Raw genomic sequence first — 10,252 nt, 5'->3', positions numbered from 1 at the left:
CATCCATGCACCTGACGCACGCACAAAATCCGTGGACCACCTGCCCCGCGACATATCCATAACCGAGATAGTCGTGCACCATCGTGAGTAGTGCGGCTCTCATAGGGAAATATTCTTTCTCTACGGCGTCCCACGTATTGGCTGGCGTTTTCCACAGCGTGTCTAGCTCCTCTTTCAGCAGCCCCAGATACAGATTGATGTCGTTCCCTGGTTGTTTCGGCCCTTCAATTAGCATACTCATGTGAATGTACTTCCTCTTCATGCACAACCAGGGGGGAAGGTTGTACATCCACACAAACACAGGCCAGGTGCTATGTGTGCTTCTCTGTCTGCCAAACGGATTGACTCCATCGGTGCTCGCGCCCAGCACGATGTTCCTTGGATCGTCCCCAAATTCTGGGTGTTCGAAGTTCAACGCTTGCCACTGGCTCGCATCCTTAGGGTGACTCAGCATCTTGTCTTTTTTATTTATCTCCGGATCATTTCCGTCATTTTCTTGCTTCTTCTCCTCCCTATCCGCGTGCCAACGCAGGAGCTTTGCTAGCTTAGGGTCCGTGAAATACCACTGCAGACGAGGAGTGATCGGAAAGTACCACACCACTTTTCGAGGAGCTTTCTTCCTCTTCTTGTATCGAGTGACGCCGCACACCGGACATATGGTATACTCCATGTGCTCGTCTCGATAAATGATGCAATTGTTCATGCACACATGGTATTTCACGTGCCTCCTCGAAACTGGTCGGGCACTTGTTCCCCTTGGGAAGACGTTCATGCCAGAATGACATGTTCTCGTCGAAGCATGCGTCGGTCATTTTGTGTTTTACCTTCATCTCCAGAGCCATGAGCGTTACTTTCAGGCGGGTATCCTTGGGCCTGCATCCTTCATACAATGGAGTAACCGCGTCTATCTCCAGTTGATCCAGCTTGGCTTTCTCTCGGGCGGCAGCTCTTGTGTTACCCGTCTGCTTGAGAAGCAGCTCTTGAATATGAGGGTCCTGCACCCAGCCCATCGATGGTCCATCGTTGTCTGCTCCGGCATCTTCATCTTCATGATCATGCCCTTCTTCTTGATCTTCCTCATCATCATGTCCGGCATCTTCTACATGATGACTGTGTCCTGCATCTACTTCGTGATCATGTCCTGGAGATTCTTCGTCTTCTCGCCCGCCCTCGCCGCGGTTGTCTTGCTGCCCTTCCTTATTTCTTGCCCGGCCCCCATGGACGACTTCATAATCATCTTCATCACCTTGCCACCGATAGCCATCCATGAAACCACGTAAGAGCAGGTGGTCCCGCACCTGTCCGGAATCCGGGTCCATAAGGCTCTTCAGCTTGCATCTTCGACACAGACATCTTATCTCCGTCTCGTTCTTTTGAAGCATCTTGTCCTTCGCGGATCTCAAAAACCTATTCACGATGCCTTCGGTCATCGTGCGGACCATGGTCGCCTGCGGGGTAGAGCAAAACGATATTTTAGAACCAAAAAAAATTTGGCATGACTTTGCCTAAAAATAGGACCAAAAAGAATGCATAGTGCCAAATTCTCGCCGAAACGGAAATGAATCAACATTCCGGCAAAATATTGGCAACTATCGCATTTCAAATACCGGTACCTGCAAACACAAACATATGCAACACCACAAACATACGTAGATCTAGGCCATAAAAAGTGTGTACGTTGTTGGAGGGAGAAAAAAGTAGATCTAGAACATAAAGAAAGCTTTCCCCTTACTTACCTATCAAAAAAAGGAAATTTAACCACTTAATTTGGGTGAATCTATGGTGCAAATGAGGTGAGGAGGAGGAGGCAGCCGAGACCAAGCTTGGTAGAGGTGGAGAGAATGAAGTGGGGAAAGTGAGTGTGGTAGGTGGCTGTCCAAAATATCTGGCTGCTCCCAGGTTACCAATGGCGCACCACCTAAGAATGCGCCATTAGTAACCAGGGTTACTAATGGCGCACCTGGTGTGTGGTGCGCCATTACTAGTTTTGAAAAAAAAGTAAAAAAATTTGTTAGCAGTGGCGCACCAGGGGATAGTGCGCCATTACTAGTGGCCAATAATGGCGTACCTGTATCTGGTGCGCCACTGGCTATAGCCGTTTTCCTAGTAGTGAAGGTTTTAAATAAAGAATTCATGACTTTTATGTGGCACCTGCCTCACAAAACGGCTAACCCGTGATAACCCACAAGTATAGGGGATCACAACAGTTTTCGAGGGTAGAGTATTCAACCCAAATTTATAGTTTCGACACAAGAGTTGTCAATTCAACCACACCTGGAGATTAATTATCTGCAGCAAGTGATCAGTAGCAAAGTAGTTTGATAGTTTTGATAATAGTAACAGTAGCAATGGTAACAGTAACAATGATAGCAATAATTTTGTAGCAAGTGTACCAGTGATGATAGCAGTAGTAACTTAGCACAAACAATATAAGATAAATTCGTAGGCATTGGATCGGTGACTTGTTGGATGATATTCATCATGAGACAGTTATAACCTAGGGCGATACGGCACTAGCTCCAGTTCGTCAATTCAATGTAGGCATGTATTCCGTAAATAGTCATACGTGCTTATGGAAAGAACTTGCATGACATCTTTTGTCCTACCATCCCGTGGCAGCGGGGTCCATATTGGAAACTAAGGGATATTAAGGCCTCCTTTTAATAGAGAACCGGAACAAAGCATTAACACATAGTGAATACATGAACTCCTCAAACTACGGTCTGCTGGAAATATGGCCTAGAGGCAATAATAAAATGGTTATTATTGTATTTCCTTGTTCATGATAATTGTCTATTGTTCATGCTATAATTGTATTAACTGGAAACCGTAATACATGTGTGAATACATAGACCACAACATGTCCCTAGTAAGCCTCTAGTTGACTAGCTCGTTGATCAATAGATGGTTATGGTTACCTGACCATGGACATTGGATGTCATTGATAACGGGATCACATCATTAGGAGAATGATGTGATGGACAGGACCCAATCCTAAGCATAGCACAAGATCGTGTAGTTCGTTTGCTAAGAGCTTTTCTAATGTCAACTATCGTTTCCGTAGACCATGAGATTGTGCAACTCCCGGATACTGTAGGAATGCTTTGGGTGTACCAAACGTCACAACGTAACTAGGTGGCTATAAAGGTGCACTACAGGTATCTCCAAAAGTGTCTGTTGGGTTGGCACAAATCAAGACTGGGATTTGTCACTCCGTATGACGGAGAGGTATCTCTAGGCCCACTCGGTAATCCATCATCATAATGAGCTAAATGTGACTAAGGAGTTAGCCACGTGATCATGCGTTATGGAACGAGTAAAGAGACTTGCCAGTAAAAATATTGAATGAGGTATTGGGATACCGGCGATCGAATCTCGGGCAAGCAACATGCCGATAGACAAAGGGAATTGTATACGGGATTGATTGAATCCCCGACATCGTGGTTCATCCAATGAGATCATCGTGGAACATGTGGGAGCCAATATGGGTATCCAGATCCCGCTATTGGTTATTGGCCGGAGAGGTGTCTCGGTCATGTCTGCATGGTTCCCGAACCCGTAGGGTCTACACACTTAAGGTTCGGTGACGCTAGAGTTGTTATGGGAAATAGTATGTGGTTACCAAAGGTTGTTCGGAGTCCCGGATGAGATCCCGGACATCACGAGGAGTTCCAGAATGGTCCGGCGGTGAAGATCGATATATTGGACGAAGGGTATTGGAGTCCGGAAGTGTTCCGGGGGTACCAGGCTATGGCCAGCATGACCGAAAGGTGTTTCGGGAGCCCCGACAAGTGTTGGAGGGCCTCATGGGCCAAAGGGGAAGGGGCAAACCAGCCCACTAAGGGGTGGTGCGCCCCCACACCCTTTCCCACGTTACTTGGGGAGGTGGGGCGCCTCCACCTGGCTTGGGAGGCAAGCCTCCACCTGCTTGGCTTGGGGGGCAAGTCTCCCTAGGATTTTCCCTAGGGAGATCCAATCTGCTTGGCCGCCGCCCCCTAGGGGAAACCCTAGGGCGCCTCCCCCTCTCCCCTTGCCCTATATATAGTGGAGGGGTGGGAGGGCAGCCGCACCTCTTCCCTGGCGAAGCCCTCCCTCCTCATACACCTCCTCCAACTCCTCCTGTTCCTCCGTAGTGCTTAGCGAAGCTCTGCCGCAGAACCACGAGCTCCATCGCCACCACGCCGCCGTGCTGCTGGAGTTCTCCCTCAACTTCTCCTCTCCCCTTGCTAGATCAAGAAGGAGGAGACGTCCCCGGGCTGTACGTGTGTTGAACACGGAGGCGCCGTCCGTTCGGCGCTAGATCGGATCTTCCGCGATTTGAATCGCCGCGATTACGACTCCATCAACCGCGTTCTTGTAACGCTTCCGCTTAGCGATCTTCAAGGGTATGAAGATGCACTCCCTCTCTCTCGTTGCTAGCATCTCCTAGATTGATCTTGGTGACACGTAGGAAAATTTTGAATTATTGCTACGTTCCCCAACAGTGGCATCATGAGCTAGGTCTATGCGTAGATTCTATGCACGAGTAGAACACAAAGTAGTTGTGGGCGATGATTTGTTCAAATTTGCTTGCCGTTACTAGTCTTATCTTGATTCGGCGGCATTGTGGGATGAAGCGGCCCGGACTGACCTTACACGTACTCTTACGTGAGACAGGTTCCACCGACTGACATGCACTTGATGCATAAGGTGGCTAGCGGGTGTCTGTCTCTCCCACTTTAGTCGGATCAGATTCGATGAAGAGTGTCCTTATGAAGGGTAAATAGAAATTGGCATATCACCGTTGTGGCTTTTGCGTAGGTAAGAAACGTTCTTGCTAGAAACCCATAGCAGCCACATAAAACATGCAACAACAATTAGAGGACGTCTAACTTGTAATGAGATTGATCATGTTCTTGTAATAGGAATCACGACTTGCATGTCGATGAGTATGACAACCGGGAGGAGCCATAGGAGTTGTATTAATTTATTGCATGACCTGCGTGTCAATGAAAACGCCATGTAATTACTTTACTTTATTGCTAACCATTAGCCATAGTAGTAGAAGTAATAGTTGACGAGACAACTTCATGAAGACACGATGATGGAGATCATGATGATGGAGATCATGGTGTCATGCCGGTGACGAAGGTGATCATGCCGCGCCTCGAAGATGGAGATCAAAGGCGCAAGATGATATTGACCATATCATGTCACTTTATGATTTGCATGTGATGTTTGTCATGTTTACATCTTATTTGCTTAGAACGACGGTAGCATAAATATGATGATCCCTCACTAAAATTTCAAGAGATGTGTTCCCCCTAACTGTGCACCGTTGCGAAGGTTCGTTTTTTCGAAGCACCACGTGATGATCGGGTGTGATAGATTCTAACGTTCGCATACAACGGGTGTAAGCCAGATTTACACATGCGAAACACTTAGGTTGACTTGACGAGCCTAGCATGTACAGACATGGCCTCGGAACACGGAAGACCGAAAGGTCGAACATGAGTCGTATAGCAGATACGATCAACATGAAGATGTTCACCGATGATGACTAATCCGTCTCACGTGATGATCGGACACGGCCTAGTTGACTCGGATCATGTATCACTTAGATGACTAGAGGGATGTCTATCTGAGTGGGAGTTCATTAAAAAATTTGATTAGATGAACTTAATTATCATGAACATAGTCAAAAGGTCTTTGCAAATTATATCGTAGCTTATGCTTTAGTTCTACTAAGATATGTTCCTAGAGAAAATTTAGTTGAAAGTTGATAGTAGCAATTATGCGGACTGGGTCCGTAAACTAAGGATTGTCCTCATTGCTGCACAGAAGGCTTATGTCCTTAATGCACCACTCGGTGTGCTGAACCTCGAGCGTCGTTTGTGGATGTTGCGAACATCTGACATACACATTTTGATGACTACGTGATAGTTCAGTGCGTAATGTTAAAACGGTATAGAATTGAGGCACCGAAGACGTTTTTGAAACGTCGCAGAACATATGAGATGTTCCAAAGACTGAAATTGGGATTTCAGACTAGTGCCCATGTCAAGAGGTATGAGACCTTTGACAAGTTTCTTAAGCCTGCAAACTAAGGGAGAAAAGCTCAATCGTTGAGCATGTGCTCAGATTGTCTAAGTACTACAATCGCTTGAATCGAGTGGGAGTTAATCTTCCAGATGAGATAGTGATGGTTCTCCATAGTCACTGCCACCAAGCTATTAGAGCTTCGTGATGAACTATAACATATCAGGGATAGACATGATGATCCTTGAGCAACTCGTGATGTTTGACACCGCGAAAGTAGAAATCAAGTAGGAGCATAAATTGTTGATGGTTAGTAAAACCACTAGTTTCAAGAAGGGCACGGGCAACAAGGGATACTTCATGAAATGGCAAATCAGTTGCGGCTCTAGTGAAGAAAGCCAAGGTTGAACCCAAACCCGAGACTAAGTGCTTCTGAGATGAGGGGAATGGTCACTGAAGCAGAACTACCCTAGATACTTCGTAGATGAGAAGGCTGGTAAGGTCGACAGAATTATATTGGATATACATTATATTAATGTGTACTTTACTAGTACTCCTAGTAGCACCAGGGTATTAGATACCGGTTCGGTTGCCAAGTGTTAGTAACTCGAAATAAAAGCTGCGGAATAAACAGAGACTAGCTAAAAGTGAGATGACGATATGTGTTGGAAGTGTTTCCAAGGTTGATGTGATCAAGCATCGCATGCTCCCTCTACCATCGAGATTGGTGTTAAACCTAAATAATTGTTATTTGGTGTTTACGTTGAGCATAGACATGATTGGATTATGTTGTTCATTTAAGAAGAATAATGGTTACTCTTTTTATTTGAATAATACCTTCAATGGTCTTGCACCTAAAATAAATGGTTTATTGAATCTCGATCGTAGTGATACACATGTTCATGCCAAAAGATATAAGATAGTAATGATAGTACCACATACTTGTGGCACTGCTATTTGAGTCATATTGGGATAAAACGCATGAAGAAGCTCCATGTTGATGGATCTTTGGACTCACTCGTTTTTGAAAAGATTGAGACATGCGAACCATGTCTCTTGGTATATATGCATGAAGAAACTCCATATAGATGGATCATTTGGACTCACTTGATTTTGAATCACTTGAGACATGCAAATCATACCACATGGGCAAGATGACTGAAAGGCCTCGTTTTCAGTGAGATGGAACAAGTGAGCAACTTGTTGGAAGTAATACATTTTGATGTGTGCAATCCAATGAGTGATGAGGCACGCAGTGGATATCATTATGTTCTTACTTCACAGATGATCTGAGTAGATGCTGAGTATATTTACTTGATGAAACACAAGTCTGAATTATTGAAAGGTTCAAGTAATTTCAGAGTGAAGTTGAAGATCGTCGTGACAAGAGGATAAAATGTCTGTGATATGATCATAGAGATGAATATCTGAGTTACGAGTTTGGCACACAATTAAGACATCGTGGAAATTGTTTCACAACTAATACCGTCTGGAACACCATAGTGTGATGGTGTGTCCGAACAGCATAACTGCACCCTATTGGATATGGTGCATACCATGATGTCTCTTATCGAATTACACTATCGTTTATGGGTTAGGCATTAGAGACAACCGCATTCACTTTAAATAGGACACCACGCAATTCCGTTGAGATGACACCGTATGAAATATGGCTTAGAAACCTAAGCTGTCGTTTATTAGAAGTTTGGGGCTGCGACGCTTATGCGAAAAAGTTTCAGGCTGATAAGCTCGAACCCAAAGCGGATAAATGCATCTTCATAGAATACCCAAACAGTTGGGTATACCTCCTATTTCAGGTCTGGAAGCAAAACTGATTGTTTCTAGAAACGGGTCCTTTCTCGAGGAAAAGTTTTTCTCGAAAAGAATTGAGTGGGAGGATGATGGAGACTTGATGAGGTTATTGAACCATCACTTCAACTAGTGTGTAGCAGGGCACAGGAAGTTGTTCCCGTGGCACCTACACCAACTGAAGTGGAAGCTTGTGATAGTGATCATGAAACTTCGGATCAAGTCACCACCAAACCTCGTAGGACGACAAGGATGCATGCTACTTCAGAGTGGTACGTAATCCTGTCTTGGAAGTCATGTTGCTAGACAACAATGAACCTACGAGCTATGGAGAAGCGATGATGGGCCCGGATACCGACGAATGGCTCGAGGCCATAAAATCCGAGAGAGGATCCATGTATAAAAACAAAGTGTAGACTTTGGAAGAACTACTTGATGGTCGTAAGGCTGTTGGGTGCAGATGGATTTTAAAAGGAAGACGGACAATGATGGTAAGTGTCACCATTAAGAAAGCTCGACTTGTCGTTAAGATGTTTTCCGACAAGTTCAAGGAGTTGACTACGATGAGATTTTCTCACTCGTAGCGATGCTAAGAGTCTGTTTGAATTATATTAGCAGTTACTGCATTATTTATGAAATCTTGCAGATAGGATGTCAAAACATTGTTTCCTCGACGATTTTCTTGAGGAAAGGTTGTATGTGATACAACCAGAAGATTTTGTCAATCCTGAAAGATGCTAACAAGTATGCAAAGCTCCAACAATCCTTCTAAGGACTGGAGTAAGCATCTCGGAGTTGGAATGTACGCTTTGATGAGATGATCAAAGATTTTGGTTTATACAAAGTTTAAGAGAAACTTGTATTTCCAAAGAAGTGAGTGGGAGCACTATAGAATTTTTGATGAGTATATGTTGTTGACATATTGTTGATCAGAAATGATGTAGAATTTCTGGAAAGCATCCAGGGTTATTTGAAAAATGTTTTTCAATGGAAAACCTGGATTAAGCTACTTGAACATTGAGCATCAAGATCTATAAGGATAGATCAAAAACGCTTAATAGTACTTTCAAATGAATACATACCGTGACAAGATTTTGAAGGAGTTCAAAATAGTTAAGCAAAGAAGGAGTTCTTGGCTGTGTTACAAGGTGTGAGTATTGAGTAAGACTCAAGACCTGACCACGGCAGAAGAGAGAGAAAGGACGAAGGTCGTCCGCTATGCTTTAGACGTAGGCTCTACAGTATGCTATGCTGTGTACCGCACCTGAAGTGTACCTTGCCATGAGTCAGTCAAGGGGTACAAGAGTGATCCAGGAATGGATCACATGATAGCGGTCGAACTTATCCTTAGTAACTAGTGAACTAAGGAATTTTCTCGATTATGGAGGTGGTGAAAGAGTTCGTTATAAAGGGTTGCGTCGATGCAAACTTTGACACTATCCGGATGACTCTGAGTAGTAAACCGGATTCGTATAGTAGAGCAGTTATTTGGAATAGCTCCAAGTAGCGCGTGGTAGCTGCATCTACAAGATGACATAGAGATTTGTAAAGCACACACAGATCTGAATGTTGCAGACCCGTTGACTAAAACCTCTCTCGTAAACATAACATGATCAAACCCTAAAACTCTTGGGTATTAGTCACATGGCAATGTGAACTTTGAGTGTTAATCACATGGTGATGTGAACTAGATTATTGACTCTAGTGCAAGTGGGAGACTGTTGGAAATATGCCCTAGAGGCAATAATAAAATGGTTATTATTGTATTTCCTTGTTCATGATAATTGTCTATTGTTCATGCTATAATTGTATTAACTGGAAACCGTAATACATGTGTGAATACATAGACCACAACATGTCCCTAGTAAGCCTCTAGTTGACTAGCTCGTTGATCAATAGATGGTTATGGTTTCCTGACCATGGACATTGGATGTCATTGATAACGGGATCACATCATTAGGAGAATGATGTGATGGACAAGACCCAATCCTAAGCATAGCACAAGATCGTGTAGTTCGTTTGCTAAGAGCTTTTCTAATGTCAAGTATCGTTTCCGTAGACCATGAGATTGTGCAACTCCCGGATACCGTAGGAATGCTTTGGGTGTACCAAACGTCACAACGTAACTGGGTGTCTATAAAGGTGCACTACAGGTATCTCCGAAAGTGTCTGTTGGGTTGGCACGAATCGAGACTGGGATTTGTCACTCCGTATGACGGAGAGGTATCTCTGGGCCCACTCGGTAATGCATCATCATAATGAGCTCACTGTGACTAAGGAGTTAGCCACGGGATCATGCGTTACGGAACGAGTAAAGAGACTTGCCGGTAACAAGATTGAACGAGGTATTGGGATACCGACGATCGAATCTCGGGCAAGCAACATGCCGATAGACAAAGGGAATTGTATACGGGATTGATTGAAT

The sequence above is a fragment of the Triticum aestivum genome, chromosome 7D, assembly GCF_018294505.1.
Source record: "Triticum aestivum cultivar Chinese Spring chromosome 7D, IWGSC CS RefSeq v2.1, whole genome shotgun sequence".
NCBI classification, from domain to species: domain Eukaryota; kingdom Viridiplantae; phylum Streptophyta; class Magnoliopsida; order Poales; family Poaceae; genus Triticum; species Triticum aestivum.
The sequence above is the reverse complement of the archived record's forward strand: the minus strand, read 5'-3'. Positions refer to the sequence as shown.